Source organism: Agelaius tricolor, unplaced genomic scaffold (assembly GCF_023055355.1).
Source record: "Agelaius tricolor isolate 1412-34295 unplaced genomic scaffold, bAgeTri1.0.p SCAF_6, whole genome shotgun sequence".
In the NCBI taxonomy this organism is placed as follows: Eukaryota; Metazoa; Chordata; class Aves; order Passeriformes; family Icteridae; genus Agelaius; species Agelaius tricolor.
Window position 1 is genome coordinate 9,914,377 of NW_027269266.1, and position 26,106 is coordinate 9,940,482.

The window sequence follows — 26,106 nt, forward strand, 5'->3', positions numbered from 1 at the left end:
GAAGATTTCTGTCAAGGTTCATTTGCAAAGAAATATTGTGTGAGTTTATATTTTTTTCTCAGTCATGACAAAATTGCCTGTATCTTTTTTCTCACCCTTGAAACAGAGGCATGCTGGAAAGATTGCTGTGTTCTCTATGTATCCTCCTCTAGCTTTGGCACTGCTAAGAGGTAAAAAATCATGTTTCAGAAGAAATGAAAGAAATCTGTGAAGAACTGTGGAGTTGTTACAAATGGATTTACTATGTTCAGTTGCTTCACCATGTTGTTTCCAAATGCACTGTCAAATACAGGGCAGAACATGGCCCTCAAAGCAGCAGAGCTGACATCACGTCTGTGGGTCCAGAGTCAGAGTAACCACTGGTTCTACAGAACACAGATCAATAGGTAAGATGGGTCCTACCTTTTGGTTCAGATGTAGATTCGCTGGTATTTTCAATTCCTCTTGAATAAATCCATGTTCAGAGTGCTCTGAGGTAACAGTGCATTGTGCAGAATTAAACTTCAAACCCTTCTTGAGCACACTGAAGTAACCCTCTAGCATAACTACACACTGTTCACCTCCACATTCCTCATGAAACAAAAGTATTCCCACTTTGCAAGTCAGTCTTTGTGGAGTTTTTCTGCAAGTGGAGGTCGGACACTAATGAGAGCTTGGCCAGCCAGTGCCTTGACATGTTTCATTTATGGCTTGATTAGACCCTGATTTAATGAGATACTGTACTACATGGAAGCATATCATCTTCAGTCATTTGCCACCGAGTGGAGTCTGAATATTTCATTTTGGCAGTTTCTCTGCACTTCTGAAACCAAGTAAAACACCCCACAGAATGAAGTATAATTTAAGTAGAATGTTTCATTCCAAGTTCAGTAGGCAATTACAAAGAAAACCATTCTGACTCTGCCCACTTCTCTGCTCCCCTTCTCAGTCCTATATAGGCTGTACATTAGTCCTTCTGAGGTTCTATTATACTGTATAGAATGTGTTTTGAATTTAAGATTTGTAAAGGGAAAGCAGACAAAAGGTCAATCTCACGTTCCCATTCACATTCCCTCTGTGTTATTCCAGGGACCCAAAAGGTTGATACATTGTCTAGATTTTGTTCCTGGTGAATTTCTTTGCTACACTGTGTTTTTTTAGATGACATAGAAATTTCTGACGTTTTCTTTCCCACGGCTTCCAGCGGTGCGGCAGCTCCAGAGCTCTGCAGCACTCCAGTGGATTTTCTGTGTTGGATGGCACCTAGGCATCCAAAGGCTTCACTAAATCATCCTGTAGAATGAGCAGTCCTGGAGCTGTACAAGATCTGAAGTGCTGCTGCTGTGTTTTAGACTCTCCTCCCTTTGCTGTGGTTTTGGACCAAATGGATTTTGGGTAAAGCAGTGACACAAAAATTGCCAAGATAACCTCACTGTGAGAGGTGGACCTCATACTCATCCTCCCATGGGAACAAGGCAGGGTGCCATGTGGAATGGCTCACATCTATTTCTTGGCTCTGGGTTAATTGTGTTAACTTGCACAAGAGTCTTCAGAAAAAAAAAAAAAAAAAGATAAAGAAAAAAAGTATTTATTAAGAATGCATTATGTCAGGCTGAGATGAGGTTAATTATTTAACATCTGGCAAAAGCAGATGGATTCTCAGTTAACACAGTGAAATCCATTCAGTCAGCACCCTGATAAGCACCATGTCTGTTTCCCTGTCTCAGATGCCTTCCGGGAGAACCTGTGTGTGTGCTTCAGGACACTCTAAAGCCATTGTCTGCCATCCCCTGCAAAGCCTTGGCAATTTGCAGGTGTGAATGATGTGGCTGGCAGACAGCCTCTCACTGCCTGGCCACCCTGCCCAGCAATTTGCTGCTTTACTGAGCAGGTTTGGTGCTGCACATCAGTATCCTGGGATGGATGTTCTCCAAGGTATATTTAATTGTGATGTGGCCACTGCATTCTGCTGGTGCCTATTAGAGCATTGTACTGGAGTTATTTAGGAGAATATGATTCAACACAGAGGCCACACGTGATGTTCCTGGTGGCCTCACACAGGAAAGACAGTTTAGGATTTGCTGACATGGGATGCAGTGTTCCATGAAGGAATGCACAATAAGTTGTCTCTATGTTACAAAAGAGTTTAAATAGATTTAATTCATCATGAGACATTTTTGACTCAGTGTTGACCATCTTGATCTTCTTTCAAGAAGAATTTCCTGTGGTCCCTTGTAAAGGTAGCTCTCATAGAAGCACCTTCAAATTATAATGATTAGTTATTCATATTTGTGTGCTCTCCTTGGATCCCAGGCAGAAAATATGTGCAGAATTTCCCATGGCCTTCAGTTTGTCAGCTTTTTATCAGGTGTCATTTGGCTAAGAACCTTGTGAGACTATTCTGTATTAGCAGAAAAAGCTTCAGGCATGCTCTAGTTTACATTCATACAAAAAAAAAACCCACAGAGATCAGAGTTCCAGGTATATTAAAATCTTCTTCAAGCAAAAAATCAAGAAAATATATACTTGAATGAGAAAAAAAGTCAGTGGGAACTTTATTTTTAAACCTCTCCCTTCAGATCCTGCACACCCTTGCACCTTTCTGGAAGTGCAACTGTACTGTCAGTGCTGTCATGTCATGTACATGGATCCAAATGTAGGAGAAATGCTTTTTCCAGTACCTCATATTTGTGATCCACTGGATTAAAATCCCTGGTATTGCTGATCAAAGTGCTGATGTTCCACAGCACCTGGAGATTGGTGCAGAAAAGTGCAAGTTTTGGGCGTGATGCTCAGAAAGTGCTGCTCCCCTCATTTCAAAAGGTGTAAGTCAGAGATTGGCCCACTGTAAGCAGCAGATTTTCTGCAGATGGTGTGAAATAACCATCCAATTCCACACAGTAATTTCTCCAAGTCTGGAGATCCTTGGCCTCACTGCTTCCGATGCTTTCCAAGGCACGACTTGTGTGTTAGCAAGTGCTTGCACAACTGATGGCCAAACATTCTTTCTGGGGCACTTACCATTTCCAAATATATCTATCTTTCAAGTAAATCAATTTTGTGTTAATTAGTGACAGGTCTCTGCTAAAATATTCCCTTCATTCTTTTATCACCCTGTGGCAGACTTCTGCGGGCCCTGCCAGCTGTCCTTCACAGCAGGTCTTAAAGGTTTGAAGCCTTATTTGGTGTCTGCAGCGACCTTTTAAATTCCAGAGTAAGGTTGGGGCTGCACAAGTCACAAATACAACACTTGTTAATAAAATGTCAGCTTTGTAGCAGTCAGACTTGCATGGAGCTTTCAAACTGCATTTTCCATCAGGCTAATAGCTCAGGATTGTGTACATGTGCTGGCACAGCTGCAAGAAGGGTAAAACCTTCAAAAAGAGCTCCCTTCTGGTCCCACCATGTAATCAGGTCACAACTCCACCCCCTGGGGAAAAAATCATTTTGCCACTTTCAATCCAGCAAACAGTTGTTAGTTCCTTCATTGCTTAGGTGACCTCAGTGAAACCCAGAAATGCCAGGTTTTAAAGACTAAAAGATTGCCTATACCTCCAACCCCCGAAACAAGAAATGCCTGAATGTAAGAAATAATAGTAGCAGGGCAAAGAAAGTGTATGGGGGAGGGGAAGCAGAAGCAGCAGAATGGTGAGCAGATGTTTCCTAAAGAAGGTATAAACATGGAAAGCGAGCAGTCAGATTTTCCTTTAACTTTATAGTGCAGTTTACAAGTTCATTAAACAGAATTTCTGCGCAGGGCAGCCCTTGATGAAGGATTGTTTAAGTTGAAACATTCTTGATTTCCTGCTTAACTGATTCACTTGGTAAGATGCTCTGTAGTGATATCATCAACCATGGAATAATTAACAAAATCTTTGGATTGTATAAACCCCTGTAGTTTAGACAGTTCTCAACTTGTTCTGTGTAGGTAATAGTTACTTACATATCTGCAAGTAAGCTGAAAGCTCTCTGTAATGTGCTCAAGAAAAATAAGATTGATATTGTTCAAAACTGTCACTTTCTTATTCTTTTAATATAGTTATTACAGCAGATTAGATTCTAATGATTTGTGTAGTTACCTAAAGTAATTCCTTTTCCATGTGTTTACTGAAACTACAGAAGTAGTAACTTTAAAACCTGTGATGTTTTAAAGATTTATCTAAGGTTAGGTATTGCCTATGTTCATTCTACTAAGCATCTCTTGGTGTTACAGTGATGTTTAGTTCTTGTCACACTGGCAGAAACTTTTGGTTAATCCACAATAAGACTTATTTTTCTTGTCTATAAAATATTTTTAGCTGCAGACCTCTTGTTATCAATGAAAATATGTCAATGGACATCAATGGATTTCTACTTGGCTCAGTAGCGCACTTTCATTACTAGACTAATACTAGACAGCTGGAAATTGTCTATTACACATGCAGTTCTCATTTAACCAATAATATGGAATAATCAGAATACTTTGAAATAATCACAAACAGTGTGTGGTGAATTGACAATTGGCCTGTTCTGCATGGGGAAAAAACATCAAACATTTGAAAATCTATGTCATTGCACGAAACAATACAAGGCATTTCCAAGTTTTCACTTGCTGACTTGCAGGTGTCTGTGTATGGCTCTAATCATCTGAGGTTGCTGGTACACCTGTATTTTGATCACAAAATAAGAATGTTTGCTTGACTGCTGTAGGTAAAATAAAGGTATTCCTGTCTTTTTCCATGCCAAGTAGGAGAAATGTTAAAATCAACTCAAAGTATCACCTCATATTGAATATGAGATTCTGTTAAATGGTGCATTGCAAACAGGATCTGTGTCACAATATAGTCATGACTGTTTTCCGTTGTATTTTCTAAAATATTATAAATTAATATTCCATAAATGATAAGGGATGAGATTTTTGAAGAAATACTAAGTGCTCTGAGGAGTACAGGAATATCTTTCCATCTATGTATTCTTCATACAGTTTGGAATTTCTGCAAATCCAACAGCAACATTTTGTGTTCCATTTATAAACTCATTTGTTATGTTTGTAAATCTTTTTAAGTGTTCCTGATGATCTTAACAGACATAATTTCTCCCTTTCAGTATGAGTACTTCTATAATGTTTGCAGTTATGTTTTTGTTTGTTTTTTTTAAATCAGCATTTAAGTCTTGTAAGGAATTGAGCTACAGCTCTATTTAAAAAGCAGGCTCCATGAAGTTCAAAAATTAGCAAACACTGCAAACTCTTTCAAGTTTAAAAAACAAATTAAGTGTGATCTGGCAATGCTATTGAATTCCATCATTTATATTTTGTTAAATATTATAACTCTCTTTTTAGCTGAAGTGAGGACTATAGTCTATCTCTTGTGTTCTGGTTTTGGCACAGTCTGTTATCAAAAAAAATATCTTCCTTCCTAGGTCAGGATCAGCTAAGGTCTGTCTTGGGGTCATTCCTTCTTTTCCCTGCTTAAGGTAGTAACTTCTGGGTAACTTGGAAGCATTTTTAAAATAGAGTATTCACTTGTTCATTCTATTTTTTTTGGTTTTGGTGAATTGTTCTGTCTAGCTGGAAATACCAGTAATATTTGAATGACTGATTTACTTGATAAAATAATTTCTGATGGCATCAACATCAGCTCCAGGCCTAAGTACAGAGAGACAAGTACCTCATGCACAGATCTCTTCAACAAATGTGCACAATGAATCCATGTTAGGTGACATCTTCCCTAGGATTAAGTGTTGTAGGATGTCAAATGTGAATACAGAAAAGAGTAAGGTTGTGTAACAGGGCCTAAGAAAGATGATTCTTGGAAATTCATCACTCTCTGCTGGTGTCCTCATAACTGCATGGTGAATTAGTGCTCACTCTCACTTCTGTCAATCAGCAAAAGCTGAGCAAATAAAATGAGCTGTCACATTTTTGGTTCTTTTCAGTGTGAAACTGAAAACATTTCTCGAGCTAATAAACGAGTCTAGGGCTGCTGGTATGTTCTTGACTTTCTCAAACTGTACACTTCAAAGTGCAGAAGCTAGATAAGCTAACAGCTCCTTCAGTGAAGTTATTGTGCAGGAGGCAGCATGTCTATCAAATGCTTGCTTTATAAATTTGAATAGATGTGATTGTTCTCAGCAATGTCACCCCCTCTGTGGCTGAAGCATTATTTAAACAGAGGGAATGTGATGTGAAACTTTTTTTTTTTAATTTTATCCAGAGATGCTTTACAGGAAAGTCAGCCATTCTTTCTCTGGATCCTCTTTATCAAAACAATGGTGCAAGAACAACAGGGAGGCAGAGTATATTGCTGGCTAAAGTACTGAAGGTCAAGCTGATGGTTTAGTTGCATGGTCTTCAGAGTACATGAATCCAAGTGTAAGAAGAGAAAGTTTCCATGGCAATTAAATGTTGCTTCTCATTTTCAGGGAAACTGGGTCAGAAGGCAGCATTAACAGGAAGTACTAAGGAATACATCTTTGGTTTTGTTGTTTACCAAGTGTAAGACAGATGACACAGTGGCTGATTTCTATCTCCATGGTGTGCTAGGTCAGTGTGTTACAGACATCTGCACATTGCTGCAATCTGGTTGTGAGATGAACACCAATGGCCCAAACACATTCCTTGTCACAGTAACACAAATACAATCTGGCCTCTTGTGTTTATTTCAGCACTGAGTGAATTCTTTTGGTTATTTATAGATCCTTCTGAGATTGTGTCAGTGGGGTGAGAGTGAAGCTGCATGAGCAGCCAGAGTACTCCAGAGAGCTCTGTTGGCTGGCACTTGTCCACTGGCTGTGTAAAAGTCACAGAGGCAGAGATGTGGCCTTGCATATTTGCTACCATAGAGCAAATGCTCTGTGTACTTTGTGCCAGTGGTGAGAGACCTCAGCCATGGACTGGAAGAGGAACTGGAGAAGACTCATAGTTCTGTGTTTTCTGCCCTGACTCTCCAGGAGGGCAGTAATCTGTTTCTCTGATATCTCTGATTCAGAGGTGGTATTTTTTTTTTTTTTTTGCCTAATGCTCTTGAGAATGGCATTGAGAGGAAAACAGTAAATCTAATGTAATGAGCAGGACTTCACTTTATCCAGAGAAAGTCAAAGTACAAGACAGTAGTTGCTTTACACAGCTGCAAACTCTATTGTTGCTCCCTTATCAGACCTGCCCAAAAAACCACATAGCTCTGTGCTGCTTCATGTGTCTGTGCTGACAAGTACCTTTAACAGACTTTACCAGGCTTCTGTCAATGCCTTCAGTCCTCCATAGCTCCATTATAGCTCCTCAGGGACTCTCAAGAATGGATGAGGAAATTGTGTGGACAGGAACCGAGTGGGAGCTTTCCACTTTCCATTCCAAGGGAATGAAAGGATAGAAAAGTAATTTTGTAGGTTGGCCGAGGTCTTGATGAGATATTTAATGTTGCTGTGATTTATTTCTATTGCTAATGGTGCATAAGGATGGTGGAGCATTTTGGGAAGAGCCTCTTAGATATTATTTAAATTGGAGTGAATAAAACACAATAGGTGTCATTAGAGATCTCTGTCTTTATTTTGGAGATGTTCAGTAGCACTTTGCATGGATCTAGTAAAAGACCTTCCTATTCTTACTTTCATTAATATATTTTTTTCCACTGTTTGATCAGATAAAGGACTCCTGATGTCATAAATTATTGATGTTCTTCCCTTCTGCTCCTGACAGAGATTTGCTCAGGCATAGTGCCATGCTATGCTGCTTTTGAGCATGCCAGAGTTGTGCTTAAGCTTAGGGGACTAGCTCAGGCTATGCAAGTTTGTGTGCCTTGGCCCACAGGTAAATTAAACCACACTATCTTCTCTATCATGTGAAAATTTTGGTTTAGATTTTTCTCAGACCATCTTGTCTTTGTCAGAGAGACCACTGTGAATTTTAAGCTATCCATTGTTAATTAATGAAGGTCCAAGCAGCAAAGATAAGTGCTCAGAAAGGGAAACAGATAGCAGCCATCATATTTGCTAAGGATGTGCCATTCTGCTGCACAGGGACGTTGACAACACTCACTGAATGAAGGGGCTTAATCCTTCAATTCCTGTTGCAGAAAATTATCTCCCAGAATTTTCCTCTTCGGATTACCTGCTGTAACTGCCATTATTCTGTGTTAAGAATTCTTACATAGAAAGACAAACCCTTATGTGAGGTCAAAAACTTACTGAGAATAAATTCTTTTGAGTAGACATTAAGAGGTTTTTGTGGTTTTTAGTGTGGTTTCAGTAATTGCTTCTATTCTGTTACTTTGTTTTACATTTCACCTTTCTTGTATCTGTAAGATTTTTTTTACTTTTCTGCGACATCTCTCAGCTGCTCCATCACGACAACTTTTTCAAAGGAGATTGTAGTAGCGTCTAAAAGATGTTCTACTGATCTCTTAACACCTGTTTTTTTATTCTCTCCAAGGAAGGTAATTTCAGCATGACAACTTACTCCTTGTTTATTTTGACTGCACATAGATGACCCTTACATGGTTTTCTTGCTACAGAACTGAGCAACCTTATTAGTTCCTACTGCAGCATCAGAGGAGTGCATCAAATCCAGTGCTGAGATAATGCTGCTTGGTTTTGGAGCACCAAAACCAAAAGAAATTTCTATCACAACTTCTTTCAGCTGGAGTATTTGAGTGCATGTTAAACTGCACAAAGAAAAAAGCTGCTGCAACTTGCTTTAACTCAAGCTTGAGTTAAAAGTTTGTCAGGGATAAGTGTTTCTGGAATATTACTGGAATACTGGAATGATTGCTATCTCAGTGCTACTATAAATAAGAACATATTGCTTCTGCATATTGCTTAACTATTTTCACTCTAGTGAGATGACCACTACTATTCGTAGCCTTTTGGGCATGGGAATGAAAACTTTTCCAAGAAAAGACATGAAGTAAAATGTTTATTCATGTTTCCTTTTATTTTGGGCAGGGAAATAATTTCTATTTTTGAAAAAATATGTGCTTTAAAACTAAAGACAGTCTCTACATTGGTTTCTTCATTTAACATTTTGCCTGATTTAAGACCTTTTTGTCTTTTAGGATCCAAAACAGAGAGGTGGCCTGAGAACTCTGAAGGGCTTTCAACCACAAAAGTCACCGTACACTTAGTAAACAAACAATTTATTTCACAGAATATTCGTGAAATACAGAGAATTCATTCTAATAGTGTTTATATTTAATTGCCTCAAGGGGCACCAGCAATAGAAAATACTCCTGACATCTGACAATTAAAGGTAATTATTGCCAATTAAATAAAGGCTTCCCTCTTGAATAAATAGAAAGAAAAATAGAGCCAGTCTTCAGTACAGTAGTTTCAGTTTCTGTTATTTTGTTTCTTTATTTCACTCCAGTTGCTATGTCAGCATAACAGGCTTATGGTGATAAAAAGATATGGATAGAAACTTGGAACATTGTTATTTATAGATTTGTGGGTTTTGACTAGATTGCTCATTTTGGTTTAGACAGTAACAAGAAACTGCTTAATAAGAAGCTCTATCATTGATAAGTATTTTTAATCACAGAAATATTTCCTGCATCTTTGCATCTGATGTTACAAATAGGTTTCCACCCCTTTCCTGGGAATATTTTTTCCAACCTAAAACTTCATGTGGAGAATTTTATAATTTATTATTTGCATTGTGACATTAACTCTTTTCATTGCTGAAAATTGCTGACAGAAACAAGGATGTGGTCATCAAGAGGGAATAACAACAATTTAGAACTCCACAGTATAAATGTCTGCAGCTGGCTGGGTGGGTGAGTTTCCTTTGTAGTCAATGGGGAGGCAGAGGCATTTTTAGTGTGCATTAACTAATATATTTTAGATGTTTACTGCAGGAAAAGAGGTGTTGCATCCTATGCCTCCACTGAATGTGTTTTCTAGGTATCTATTGACTCCATGAAGCCTGGGAAACTGGACTCTGCATCCTGAATTGTAGAAGTCTAATGAATAATACATAGAAAAGTGCATGCAAAACACAGAGGTGATGACAACAATCTGCAGGGATATTATAGGATATTAATTTGCAAATTGTATAGGCTCAGGATTAAGCCATTTGGCTGTTGCAGATTGATAGCCAGTGAGGAAGAAAGGACAATTCATACTTTGTACAGCTGGAGCAAAATGCCTATGTGAAGGCTGGGATGGTGAAGAGAAATCTGATGAAAATTATGTAAGTCATGATGCAGATAATTCTCCACCACAGGAAAGCTTTTTGAGACCTTTGTCATGTGAGATGATAAGCAGGTATCTGCTGGCAGAGGGATACTGAACTAGGGACTCATAAAGAAAAAAAAAAACATTTGGAGAACAGAAAATATGAGCTGAAATAATGAAATTAAAAACAATTAAAAAGCTGACATGCAGACAAAAATACACTGAAAATAAGATAAGAGATATTATTGCCCTTGGAAAATCCAGAATAAATTGGGTTCCCACTGGACCAGACATTAAATGAACCTAATATGTGAGACATCTCAAAGAGATTGAAAAACTAGTTATTTTGCTCAGTTTTCAAAAGAATTTTTTAATGTTAAAAGTTACTGCTACATTGACTGGACTCAACACCATGACAATATTCTGTTGGGATTATTCAGTACGTAATCTTTATAGCAAATGGTTATTTTGTTTCCCTTGGTTTGCTTTTTTTGTTGTTCATATTTTTATTTTTGTTTGTTTGTTGGCTCGGCTTGGTTTTGGTTTGTTTTCCCTTCCTTGCTATTATTTTATTCCATTTTTGCCTTCAGCTACCTGTCTATAATTATAGCAACAGTTATTCAGGAATGTGTTTGTTGGAAGTAAATATCACCACAGCTCAACAGTGACAGCTTGATCCGTAAATCAGTGACTGTGAAAAAGGACATCTCAGCCGTTCATGAGTGAGTGAGACATCCACTGAGTTGCTTTCTGGTACAGTAATGCTATAAAAAAATGTTAGTTTCTATCACAGTGCATAATATCAGGAGGATTAAAGAATTGCAGGAGGTCTGGAGCATCCATTTCTGAGATCAGTCACCCTGTGTAGTTCAGACCTGTTTCTTTACTGTGGAGAAATGTACATAATTACAACTGATCCCAAGTAATAATAAGAAAAATATAGGGACTAATTTTCTTTTCAGAGTACAGAATTGTATTTCTCTAAAAATTCAGTAGAAATCAATACAATGCAAAGTCAGAAGGCAGCTTTTGTATCTGACAAATTGTTCAATATGTTAACTAAAGCTGGGCCCCATTAGCAGTGTTTAAATATATAGATCACAACATTTCTATGCAAACATGTTTTAATTACATGAAATCTACCAGTGCATATGTTGGTATATAAATGTGTTCCCAATCACATGGTATCAGTGGGAAAGTTTTGTTTAAAAAAATTCAAATTCAAATTTAGCTGACTCAGATATCTAATTTTTATGCACCTTTCTAATGGTTTGATACACACCCATTGAAGTCAATGGTAATCTCCCATTAAACGCTATGGGAAAATTTATGGTAGTAACTGAATTATTCAATTTTCTTGTAATCAGATATCAATCTATAAAATTGAAATTTAACTGCCCCTAGATAAAATATAGAAGTACATGTAAATATTTATTTAAAAGATTTAATAATAGGCCTCATATTGAATATGTGCACATTTTGCAGCAGAGGAATGAATCCCAGTATATAGTTACATAATGTGATGCATTAATTCTTTACAGCCTTGCAGTGCATTAAAATGCCAATTATGGCATGGAAGAGGCAAGGAACAGATATATTCTATATAAGGTTATAAGAAACACTTTCTAATACTGTTTATAGAAAAAAGTTTAACTGCAAAAATGAACTTATTGAATCAATGTAGCAAGCAGTGATTCTTAACTCAAGACCTAACACAAGATTCTTATACTGTGGCCAGGTTCAGATGGCACTGGTGAGAAGTTCATTTATTTATCTTTATATTAAATCTTTCCTTTTAATCTCTAGGCTGCCAGTATCAATCTTTCCTGATCCAAGGAACCCTCATGTGTTTTAATCAGAGCTTAAATGAAGATGGTTGAACCCAATAGCAGTAATGACCCTGGGAATCACTAGGAATCTGGAAACAGTTACAGTTGCTATTTAATGTACATATGTATGCACAAAAATGTCACATAAAGGAATACTGTTAATAGCACTAATTTAACCAATGGATTTGTGAATTCCAAAGATTCTTGCACAGTTTTTTTCTTTAGAAGAGTTTTTTGAAAGTTCTTTTGCTACTGGATAAATGGAAGGGACCTTATGGGGTGACAGCACTGAACCCAAGGTCATGAACAACTCTTCCATTTACTTCCTTGGATTATAAATCCTCAAAATCTTTACCCATACATTTGAGCTGATGTGATATTTTTCTTACTATATTTTTTTTTTCTCTTTTATTTTTAGGATAGACACTTTCTTAGATTCAATTTTGTCTACCACAACAGAGTTTTCAACTTCAGTATGAAACATACTGGAGGAATAAACCATAAACTTTGCAGTTTACAACAAGGTGTCCATAAGATGCCCTCACATAAGAGCATAGAACAAGAAAACAGTGCAGTAAAATAATAAAATATCTATCTCACTGCTCGCTCACTCATACAGTAAAACCAATAGTAATGCCTGGCTTTAGCTGTCGTGCCATATCCTTTAAATGGAAGGACAGGAGCTGGTAGGAATGATCAGTTTCTGTAGTGGCAGAAGGGAGATTTCAAGGGAATTAACATTTAGCCTGTTAGTCCTTTTGTACACCCCTTGATTTCTGTTTCCCTTGAAATTGCAGGTGACTTTTTTTGCTTCCTTGTGAAACTGGTAATGCCAGGAGTTTTATCTTCAGCTGTTTCTTTTCTGTCTCTCAAAAATTCACTTCATATGGGAAGAACTAGCTGTGCTGGGTTCCTACCCAGTAAATCTTCCCAGCCTTGATGCCTGAAATAGAGATATACCAAAAATATGGAAGACAAGACCCCCAAACAGCCATAACTAGAGCCAGAAGTGGTATTATTCCCATTTAAATCTAATGAAGAAAGGCAAACATAGCAAAGATGCTTTTTCACAAACACCACTGATGCACCAGCTCCTTACACTGCATAACTAACAGACAACTTGTCACTTTTTCTTCTTGGCTTTTCTCAGAACCAAGTGGTAGAATGAAAAGCTCTTTTAACCTAATTCTTCAGGCTTTTCTTAGAATCTGGTCAGTCTCTTGAATGGCCTCTATAAGCTAGGACATGGAATGGACTTGGTCTTTGGATCACTGGGAAAGGCAAGAGCAGCACTATTTGTATCTGTTACTGGCAGCCTGAGTAGAACTATGAATGATTAATCTCACACCTGAGCTAAGAACGCTCTGAAAGTTCCTCTCAGGTTTGTCTCTCACATCCATGAGAACCTGGAGTTTTAACCTCCATATCATCAATTACTTCCTCTTTCCCTGTCTCAAGTGTCTTCCCTTTAAAATTGCTACAGTCTTGAATTAGGCCATTATTTCATCCTTTAAAATCAGTTTCCATTTACCCAGTTCACCACTTTTTGAAACCCCAGTAACTCATGATTTCTGGGGCCAGAGGGGAATTGCCTGAGAGATGTGTAATGTGCTGAGCTAACATGTAAGGCTAAATTATAAAATTCAGGTTATAAGTGAAAGTGACAAGCAAAATTTTTCTCCACTTAGCTTTATTAACGATGCAATATTTTATTGCCTGTGGCTAAAAGTATTTATTGTCATTGTGCTGAGCCATAATTTGGTTTCATAATTCAGTTTTCTCTTTATGTTTTTTTTTTCTTTTCAATTTTTTTCCCCCAGCATCTCTTTTTGTTTCCATGCAGATTGTTTTCATAGTAGTAGTAAGTGTGTGGTCTTCTGAGAGCAAACACATGCAGATTGCCATTAATCTGAAGAAGCAAAAGCTTAACTGTGGGCCTATTTTAAGCATATGAATTTTAAGCATTGCTGAAATCAATAGCTACATAGATCGTCCTTCCAGGTGATTAATAAAACTGCATGTGGTTCTTTGGTTGTAGGCACAAACATGTATTTGGCAGCATCCAGCAGCAATGTCTTCTAAACATTTATTAAATTACACAAAAATTCCCCCTGAGAGCAGAGGGAATATTTGTATGCTTTAAATTAAGTATCTGGTGAGTGACAAGCAGTGTTAAGGACCTTGCAGTATCAAGACTTGAATTTGTACATCATATATTAGTGTGATCAGAGAGAAATAATGGCAGTGAACAAAAAGAACTTCAAGGAGGAGAATTTCAAAAGATGAAATTATTTGATTTAGAAAGGAGAGGAATTGAGCAAACATATCAAAAGTATTTAAAATGGTGACTGCTACTGAAATGGAAGAAGGGGAATATCCCTTTTCTCTGATAAATAGTATAACAAGAAAAAGGAAAGTGCAAGTCAGAAACCATTATAAGGAAACACTTTTTGTTCTACAGTGTTTTATTAGGTGATAGAGTTCACTCTCAGAGGAAGTGAGGCCAATGAAGATTCCTAGTGAGACTGAATAATCCCAGTGGTACCTAGAGTTATACAAGCAATGCAATTAAACTCATTGAAATGGCCATCAAATCTTGTGCTCCAGGGCTCAGTAACAAAAGTGCTGGACACAATCAGTTGATAACTGACAGAAGAGACAAGTTACACCCACATGTTTGCTGGAGGGTCTTCTGCATTTTCTCAGTGATCTGAGACAACCAGACTCAAGCCCAGCATTAAAGCTTGGATGGAACCAGAATCTTTTCTTCTGTAGATCTCACCTAACAATGATGATTTCAGTCCTTCTATGTATCTGTCTAATATTCTTTAAGAGGGATAGATTGGCCATTCAATATGTTGTCTCTTGGTAGCTTGGTGTGGTATATTACTAGTACAATGGGCTGTCCCTTGAGAAATTTTTTCAGTGTGTATTAAAAAAAGAAAAACAAGGTAGCAGACCCATTGGGATTTTTTTTTTTGTCTGGTTGGTTTGTTGTTTCATTTCGGTATTTTTTTAATTAACTGGACTAACCCTACTTGATGAATAGATCCTTTCATTGCAGCATTTTTCAGCATCAAATTCAGCCTATAATCAAGTATGATTCTGTTCTTTCACCCATTTTATTGATTTTAATATTCTTTTCTTAAGATGAAAATTTTTATCATACTTTCAAATCAAGGATCTTCGTAGAGGGTTCCTGCCCTTTCTGGCTATCTTTCATCTCTATTACCATCTCTCTAAAGAGAATATAGAAGGATGGTGCTCTTGATGAAGTCTGTAATGACTGTAACAGAGCAGAAGCAGCATCATGAACCTGTGCCATATGTGCATGGATAGCATAAATAGCAGTGTGGTCTGACAATAATGACATTTACTGACAATCCTCTCCTCAAAATCATGAGGGTTTTTTTCAAGCTGATTCAAGGTGAGCACCTAAAACTCCCACATCGTCAGCAATGCCAATTATGTGCATTTCTTTGCTTTGTAGTGCAGATGCAAGTGTGGATTGGAGCACTTAACATCATCTTGGCAGGCACTGGCATGTTCATAGCAAATTGGTGTAAATAGTAAATGAACACATGGAATGTAAATGACACTGTACATTTTTACAGTGAGAGAGAAAATGATAAATGATGATATGGAATAAATTAATTCATGCATCAAAAGCTTTCAAGAGGTGTTACAGGTAGAAGTAGGAGTTGTTTCCAGCTTAGTCCCTTCTGCAGAAGAAATTAAGAGTCAAATTATATTAGACACTAAAGAGCAGAAATGGTCTCCATGGCCTAGGAGAGCATATAATGATACCTAACATTTATAGACACACAACTTATCATCTTGCAGCTTATACTCTGTCAGGATCACTTCATTTATCACTTCAAGTACATTGTAGCACCACAGCACACTCCCTCAGAAATTTTATTAGGAAGCATGAATTCAGTCATGGTGACTATAAACCAGCTGGAGAAGACTTGCAGGAGAGGACACATGCATGCAATAGAGGAATCACAAGTCATATTATGAAGTCAGAACTGCAAATTGATTACTTTAGGTCAGCCTTGGGAAAATCTCTGGAAACTTGTTCTTAACTAGTAAAAAGGCTGTGAGTCTATAAATTATTTCTCTTCATTGTCCAGAGATTTAAACTATGGCAATCCCAAGTGGAGATGAACATTATTTATCCAGTAATAAGGTCAGATTTCTCTAGAAGTGTATACTCGAACCTGGGTTTATTCTTTCTTTTTATTTCCTCTATCACATATAAGGGTTTGATGCTTCCTATCAAGTTGAAGTTGCTATTCTAAGGTTTTTACAGGTTGAGCAGGAAACCTTTTTAGGAACAGTGTTTTAGGAGGGGAAGAAATACATTATTTGCCTGAAGAAGTGTACTTTTATTCACGAACCCTTGATGCTGCATAAAGCTAACACCAGTCACCTCTAAGAGTTCACAATAAACAGTTCAACAAAAGCTTTCAACATTTCCCTCTCAAATTAAGTGCAGCTGCTATTCCTCAGACTGAGGGACCAACAGAAAAGAAAAAGCATCATTTTTCCAGGAAGGCAGGAAAAAAGGACAAGGGAGAGGGAGTTCACTTAGCAGAGAACCAAAGTTGTGAGCCTGGAAGAAAAGGAGTGGCCAACTGATAGAAGGAGACACAGAGAAGATCAAAAGATATTGAGGCTGGTTATCAGACACGTAGTGGGGATATTCTTTGCTTTTACTTATTTTTGGTGTACTTTTTAAATAGAAATAATTTATATTCTGACACACAGTGTAAACAGATTTTAAACCTCTGCACATGCCCCAAAGGAGATTTTGTTTTCCCAGACAGCCATACTGCCAACCAGCATTGCACAGGCATCTCCATATTCCTCCTTCTGCTCCATCCTTCATGGTAGCTCCTTCCCTTCTCCATTCCTACTGGGTGTATACAGCTAGAGGATTCAGCCTGTTCCTAACTCTCCTGGCATCACAAAGCCAGTGGAAATAAGCATAAGTCACTAATAAATGTTACATCCCAAAGCTACAGCATGAAGAAAGATGGCCTTTCTCCCAGAAGCTGCGCACTGAATATTTAAATTTGTTTGCAAACCGGCACTGAAGGCAGTGTTGTCAGCCTGGGCACGTAGCTAAGTGCAAGTGGTGCAGCCTGCAGTTAATTAGTAAGTTTGCTTTGCTAGGCTGTGACTGCAGCAACTTTCTTCTCAAAAATGCCTTTCATGTACATAGCTGGAAACAAAACGTTCCACACAGAAGTTCTGTCCATGTGTTTAACTCTCCTCCAGGGTGTCGCCAATTGACAATCTCCTGAATAAAAACAAATCAGTGTTAATGTGAACACACAAGGGGGTTTGAATGTTCTTATTGCATCTCACGATTATCTAAAGACTTTCTCTTGAGTATACATTTTCTCTGGTATTTTTAATGCTTTCTTCTTGTCCAAAATCTTTTTCACATGCAGTTGTGCATATATTAAGAGTTTCGTGTGGCTGCTGTAATAAGGTATAAATTATTTATTAATTTTCCATTATATAGACAATTTGGAATTAAAAAATAATAATTTGATGGAGTTAAAATAATAGGAAAAAGCTAATTTTTCATACAATTTGGTAAACAAGTCTAGTCTTTGAGTATAATTGCCTAAGTGCATTTCTGTTATTTGAAATATTAAATTATTTTAAAAATAAAAATTAGGTAAGGCAATGGGACAAAAGGGGAAGGGCAGAAGATGGGAAAAATGCCTGATATATTATGTTTCCCCTCATTCATGAGGATTTGTTCTGAAACCAAACTCGTTTAGTATTTTGGAAGGCTCTTTTTGCCTGCATTTTAAATCTCTTGGCCCTAATTTGCTTTTCTCACATATTCTAGAATAAATGGTATTCATCTTCTTTGAAGTCAGTGAAACTGCACAGAGGTAAAAACCGCTAGGAGAAAATCAAAGGTTTTAAAGGACACTCGCCGCAGTACCTTGGTAAAGGTGAAATCAGTTAGTTTAGGCTGTTAATCACTTCTCAAACTCTGACATTATATAAAGCATTAGCAGCTGCAGTCTATTGTCCAGACAAGGATAATCAGCAAATCCAAGTTTATAAATTGTTGACTGGAAACAATGGTGTAGAGATAACCCTGGAGAGGTTTCGAAAGACTTCACTGGAGTTTATTTGCATTGCAATTCTGCTGGAAGTCACAGACGCTTGGCTTCCTACCTACTTACTGCCATTTATTTTTGATATGCCCCAAAGCATCCATGACACTTATTAAAATAGAACGGTGTCTAGGCAGCCACAACGCTACTGTATCTTGTTTCAGCAGCAGCTCTATTTTAAGAACTTCCAAAGAGGTTCAGTGTACATCTTCAAACCTACTACATCTGTTGATTCATGTAGCTTAAGGAACCTTTGACCTAGATCAAAAAATTCCAGCACTTAAGAAGGGAATCTGTGCAGCTACCGATGTCCATTTCGTGTTGTGTGCTAGCAAGGTGTTCTTATGTGTGTTCTTATATGTGCAGCTTTCTTTATATTTTTTGTACAATTTAGAAATTATATTTGTTTGTATAAAGAAAATCTACCTTGCTAATCCATATTCGGCATCTTTATTTTTATTTTTTTTTTGTAGTGTCTTGATATAATTTTGCTCAAAATATGCCTTTTATTTTATGTTTTTGATAGTGTCATTAATACTGTATATATAAGAATTTTCCTTTTTCTCACTTTTGTGGCAAATTCTTTCTGCAATTTCTGGATGCAAGCCAGGTATGTTAGAGTGAAAATTGGAGCTATTCTCTCTGCAAGCCTGCCAATGTTCTCGCAACAGGGAGTATTAGTTTATAAATTACCCCAGGGAGAAATGCCAGTCACAGAAAACTCAGAAGTTCCACAAGAGCCAAATCACACCTTTCTCATATCTCATTGCTGTGAGTGTTCACATTCAAATGTAAACACTGTTTACATTTAAAACAGATTTTGGCATTATAAAAGACCTCTCTGCTTCATACATCTTGGTGAAATGGTTCTGTCTGAAATGTCTGTTTCTTGCAGACTACTTTCTGTTTCTATTTTATTGGAAAAAAAAAAAAGCTGATGCAAAAGAAACCAAACTGTCTAATTATTCCTGACATATTGCCTATCAGAATATAAGCACCAGGAGAGGAACAAAAGGCCAGCTTCTCTTATCAAGTCTGTTCTTGTTGCTGGCAATTCAGCTTGCTTCTCACAAAGAAGCAGAGTTTTGATGAGCATTTTGAGATGATGAGTGTCTGTCTCAGTAACTGATGGTGCAATAATGCCATGACATAGAGGATACAAGTCAGATAAAATAGGCTGTAATGAGGTACATAAAAGCACAGCAAAATATCCCCTCAAAAGTGAAGGCCATCATATTGGAAGGATACATTTCCAGGTCATTTCAGTCAGTATCACTGCAGGAATCAGTGCAGTTACACCAGCTGTGAATGTTCCCTGCAAGAACAAGTTGTTGACAATTGTGTCACCCATTTCTGAGACTTATTTAATAACTCCTATTTCACATCTGCAATGATGCTATTGGATGTTGCATGATTATATTGTTTATGGTCCTGTCTTCTCTGTGAATATGCTGGAAAAGCATTTTTTTACTTGAAGGGTTCAGGCACAATGTCTCTTGCAAATGTCCTGAATGTTTACAGTGAAAAGAAATTACACAAATTGTGACCCATAGCCTGCAGATGTAATTAGGTTTGTAATTAGAGGATAGGCTATAAACTCATACGTTTGCATTAAATTTGTTTGACAGAAGTTCCCCAAGTGTTTAGTACCTTCTAGCCTAAACTACCTCAGAGTGAATATAAAATTTAATTCAGTAAAACTATGCTTGTTCATGCCTACATGATTTTTCATTCTGAATTTCTTTGGAGACAGAATGCAACTGAAAAGAGGATCAGCTGAGGACACTTGGCTTCTTCAGCCTGGAGAAGAGAAGACTGAGGGGAGACCTCATTGCAGTCTTCAACATCATCACAAGAGAAAGCAGAGGAGCAGGCACTGATCTTTTCTCTGTGGTGACCAGTGACAGAACCCAATGAAATGGTCTGAAGTTGTATTAGGGAAGGTTTGGGTTGGATATCAGGAAAATGTTCTTCACCCAGAGGGTGGTTGGCCACTGGAACAGGCTCCTCAGGGAAGTGGTAACAACACCAAGACTGGCAGAATTCAAACAATGTTTGGACAATGCTCTCAGGCACATGGTGTGATTCTTGGGGTGTCCTGCACCAAGAGTTGGACTGAAGTTGGATTAGATGGTCCTTATGGATCTCTTCCAACTCAGCATAATCTATGATTCTATAAGATGTAACTGTCCCTGGAGAAGAATCACACCAGCCAAAAAGCATGTATACCAGCTAAAAACCCCTTTTTGTGTATTGCAGGACACACAACAGGGAATAGCATCATTTAAACCTCTGTAGGGAACAGACATAGAAACAATTGTCCTGTGGATAGCAGGGAGTTGAACTTGGTAATTCTTATGGGTCCCTTCTAGCTTGATATAACCTCTGAATTCTGAGAGCACTGGATCAAAGCAGGTGTGTTGTCCTCTGCAGAACAAAAAGTTCTGATAGGAGGGAAAAGAAACCATGAGAAACAAGATTTTTCAAGTAAAAAGGCAAAGAATTAGATTGTGAGTTGAAGATAGAAACAGGGAGAGTTAAAGTTGACTGGAGGAAAGGTTTAAGGGGTAGGAGAGGATATTATCAGACATCTGTGTAAGGGTGAGGTTCTTAGGTGAGACTTCAAAAGTACTTTGCCTTTTACCTTTTTGAAGATGAATATAACTGATGAAGTTAGCTTCATCAGTTTATACAGCTCTCCTTCTGTCCTTGAATACTGTTCACCAGCTCCAAACCCTGGTGTGACTATCCCTCTAGCTGTCCTTTGTTCCTCCCCTCATTCCCTAATCCTTTGGGACAGACTGGGGAGCACCCTGGGATTCCCAATGCCCAGGGAGAGGGGAAGGATTTCCTGCCTCCCATTCTCTGCCTCAGCTCCAGACACCTCCTGCCATGTGCCCCAGAAGGAGCAGTAGCCCCTGGTACCTTGCACTCCCTCTCTTCAGCCTGAGTTGTGCTGTCCTTCCATGTGGGACTGGCTGCAGGGTGGACCTCTGCAGGAGCTGCAGCATGGCCCCAGGGACTTGGGGCACGTGAAGGAACTGCTTCTCCAGAGAAAAACATTTTCCATGTTCCCTAGAGACAGCTTTTGTTTATTTATGTTCAGATACAAATCTCTTCAATTGTTTGGGAATGATAGGTTTCTCCCCTTGGAACTGAAAAACACAACCTTTGTGAGGTAGAGGTAGAGCAAAGCAAGGCATTCATGAGCTGCTGCTTGGCATGAACAAAGGATATTGAGATAAGACAGAGTAAAAGAAAGGTTTCTGTTCTCCCTGATTATGCACAGATGCAGTAGAGGCATGGGGGAGGCTGGGGAGAGGGAAGGGGCTGTGAAGTGGCAGAATCACAGATGCATTACACACTCTGTGAATTTATCCACAAGCCTTTTTAACACCTTAGCAAACCGAGCTGGAGTAGTATTTCCTATTTTTGGTTTCGTGGCTAACTGCACAGTCAGAAATATTTTATATTAAAGCGGGTCAAGCACAAAGAGAGAGAAATAGACAAGTATACAAATATTGGCCACAGTTGTTATGCCTTTTTCAGCTTTGCAGAATCGTGGAAAAAAGATTCTATCAAAATCTTAAAGGGCACAATTGTTTCAGTAGCTCCTTAGGCAGATTAGAAAATTAAAGCAAAGAAGGTTGTAGATTATATTTTTCCTGCTTTTGTTTCTAATTTTTATATTGGATATATGTGGCATTTAATTTCTGTTTATATTTTTTTCCATAAAATAATAACTTTGTGGGGGAAAAGAAAAAAGGCTTAAAATAGTTATTACAAGCAGAAACCTTGGCCAGGCCCCTGAACTGGGTCTATTTCTTGTTTGATAGAAGTCAATGGAAAACTCATATCAATGTCAGTGCTTTGGGGTTTTTTGCTGCATTTATCATGCCCGGATAGAGACAAGTGATAGATAGAGTGCTACACATGGCTGGAATATTTTTTCCATGAAAAATGTGACAGATACCACCAGACACTATTACAGTAACATAGTGCTTCAACACTGATTTCTAGAATTCCATGATGGACTTCATTAATCATGAACACACAACCTGTAATAATAATTCATAGTATAAACATAATTAGAATAATAATTAGAGTTTTTAAAAAATTCTTTCAGAATTGAAATCACTAGAGCAGGTTGATGTAATCTAAAAAAGCATTCATACAATGAAAAAAGATCAGTCCCACATTCTGTGTTAAACTAATATAAATAAGATTACAACTCATTTAAGACTACCCACTTGAGACAAACAGTAAAAGAAGCCTCCATAAGTGGACTAATTATCTTGCTTACTCAAACAGGGACTTAAAACCATTTGGTGTGGGATCCATAAATGAGTCTATTTTTTAAAAGTTGCTTTAAACTGTATCTATATTTCCCTGATGGAAATACCCTTCACATCTTATGAACCAAGTCAATCAAGACAGCAGCAGAGTCTCTTCATGGCTGAATACAGATACCCAAAGCTGCCTCTGGTTCATGGTGTGGCAATCCCTCCTGAAGACAGCACATCCCCGCAGTGCCTGGGTGCTGGTGTTCCCCTCACTGCTGGTGCGCCAGCTCCTCTGGGACCTGGATGAGTCCAGGTTTCTGAGCACTCACACTAAATGTTGATCCCTGCAACCATCAGAGTTAAGTGAAACAATCAGAGAAAATCAGGTGGCAGGAGGTCACACGGGTTTCCTGGAAACTTTGGAAACCTGCCTTAGTGCGGAGGCTTAGCAGTGTCACCCGGCCTGAGCCTGAATGCTGAGTTCAAAACCCAGCAACTGCAGTCTTCACAGCCAGCCAGCTGAGCAGAAGGCAGAGCTGTACTCCATGGCCAAAATAGATAATGCACCAGATCCTCATCCTATGTAAACAGGGAAATGACTGTAGCACAGCTATGCCAATTGACTCTAATCAAGGCTGTGGGCCAAGAACTCAAAGATCATGTCTACAGGGCTCAAACCAGGGGTGTATTATAGATCTCTGAGCTGGCTTCAAGGATTTTCTTATATGGCACAGTGCAGTTCCTTATTGTGAGGTGCATGTGGGCCCCAGAAGTTGCTCAGATTGCCAGATAACTCGGCTACAACACATGGTCACACAATACATGGGAGGTATGGATGGTGTCAAGGAGATCTCTGTGTCCTGCCAGGCACCTGAAATGCACCTGAAGTCACACAGATTTACCTGGTGACAACAATGCTTAGGATCTGTAGTGAACTAAATCACCTGGGCTTTTTCGTTTTTTTCTTTTTAGATATGCTTGAATAAACAAGACAATAGATTTGCCATGTTATTGTGGTAATGCTCCTGGTGGGAGATGCATTCACTGCTTTTATCTTCATTACACTGCCTACATGTAGTCCTTGAGTATGGGAGATGCTGGAAGGTTTGAAATCCTTCTCAATGAGTCCAGTGACTAAAAATTACCATTTACCTACCTGAAATTATTCAGATCCTTTCCCTGTGAACTGCTGAATCAGATGGATATGCCCAGTCCAGCTGCCAATGGCAATGGAAAGACCACAGATGGAATGAGCTGGCCGGTGACATCCCACTCCATCTTCTCATACAGCAAAACCTTACAGCTGTGGCAAATGCCAGATCATTGTGGGGAAAATTATGTTATGAGCATCTTATAAGCAGTAGCTTTAAATTTCCATGATTTTCAGAATGGCTCCTTTCACAAGTAAGTTGAGATAAAGAGTGATTGTCCCCACATACCTACCAAATAGATGTGCAGAGGGTTTCTATAAATCAGTGCTGGAGAAAGGCCTCTTTTAAAGTTTGTCTTTTGGTCTCTTGAGAGAGAGCAATCCAGTGGGTTTGTTTTATCATGCTCACTGCTGCTTAAAAGAAGACAAAATGTGGCAAGCAGCTCATTAAGAGAGAGAAAGATTGGATCTGTGTTAATATGCAAATGCTAATCCATTAGGACCCTGCTCATACACCAATCAATCAATTAACTCGTCTGTCTCTGTATTGTTCATTATTTGAAAAATGCTTTTAATCATTTTGCTATGCATTAATTAATAGCATGCCTATGAAAAGGAAAAAAGAATTTTAGCATTCCTTGGGGCTTACATGTACAAATATTTAGTATTCAGCTGTGATTCCATGATTAAGATGTACCATATATTCAAAGATAGCACAGGGATTTACAGGAGCAGAGATACAGGGCAATTTGATTTCATAGCAACTATTTTATATATCTATATCTATATGTCTTTTATAAAGCACTTGATAGAGTAAGTCATTATCTGCAATAGATTTTTACAAAATAAATACAGTATTTCAGAAAGAGAAATCAAAGGTTATAAAATATGTTTTTTTCATTTTTCTGTCATTTAAGAATGCCAGATTTAACTCCATGGGGCAAAATAGTAGCAAATGGACACAGTTCCACTGCCTTCAAAAGAAATGCTACAGAAGATATGAATTTGGCTCCGAAATTCAATGAGGGTGCAATAAACAGAAAAGCTATTCTGGTTGGAACTGGATTTTCTAAACAATAGTGACTTTCCATTTTAAAAAAATGCATTGAGGAAGGAAATGGGTTGCAATATAGGAATGAAAACTCTAAACTGGGCAATAGGTGTGCAGTGGGACAGGCAATTTGAAATTGATACAGAGGTATGTGGAATTATTTGAGAGTAGGATGAGCAGAGCTTCCTGAATATCCTAGAAATCAGGCAGCATTATTTTACAAATGTTGTGTGCTGGAGTTTGTGGATGCAGTAGAAAAAGAAAGAGCAGCAGTCAAGGTGAGGGAAGAGTGATATACATGAGAATTTAAACAAAGGTGACAGTCACAGAGAGTATCTGAAGCAGATTAATAGATGCAGGAAAAATAGGAGCTGAGAAAAGTTCAGGATCAAGGATGAAATGAAGGTGACAAAGAGGTAAAGCAAAATGTGAAGCCTGGTTTTGAAAGAGTCAGGAATGATTGTATGGAGCAAAAGGATGTTCCTCTGCTGTGTGCAGAGCTTTATTTCTCTCCTTCAGATGAATATGGCTTTTACACAGGTAAGTTATGTCATTAATTTATTTTTTTTCATACCAGCTGTTAACTTCAAAGAAACTGTGTATCTGAATAGGGTTCACAGAAGCAGTGATTTGCAGGCTCAGAGTTCGGTCTGACCTACCAGCCAATTTCTAAGCTGCTCCAGGGCTCATCCTTGTCCCTGTGTCAGGGAGGCTTCCTATCCCTGTTTGCACCATTGTGTGCGAGTGGCTCCTCTGTCCCACTGCAGCCTTCCCCGTGCAGCCATCAGCGGAGCGACCTCTGTGTCCCGGGACAAAGAGAAATGCATTGCTGTGCAAGCCTTTGCATTTTCTGCCTGATCTGTCTTAAGTAATTTAGTCAGAGACAAGGAACACCCATGCATTATGGGCTGCTAATTCTCGGCACACATCTGCCTTGTTAAGTATGACTCACAAAGCTCAAATTGCAGTGTTTATCCGTTTGAAATCCTGAAGCTTTTACTGTTACAGAAGGAAAATGATTGATTCCCTCACGTAAAGGGCTGTTTTCCAAAATGTTACTATACTAAGGATTTCTAGGAACATCACTACTGCCATGAAGCATCAAGTTAGATTTTATTAGTGAGCATATGCTGAGTACATACATAGAGAGTTGAAATGCTATCTGTAGTTGTGAATTAACTCTTATTTTTATATTGCATGAGCTTATATTCTTTTTCTCTTTCTGACTTTTGTGAGTTGTGTTTATATGTTCTATTCTGGGAGGATATTTGGGAATCTGTTCAAAAGCAGCACAGAGTAGTAAAATAAGCAGAGGGCAGGACCTTGAAATTTATAATTCAGGTCATGCCACTTATTTACTATTTATTACTCATATTATTCTGCCTTAGTGGCATGAAAATACTTTTTTGCTTCACTGTGGTAGTTTTCTTAAATTCAAAAATCAGATTGCCCCTTTATTGGATAATGCTTGCTGTGAAGCTCCTGAAAACAGAAAAAGAAGAAATGGTGGTAAAATATG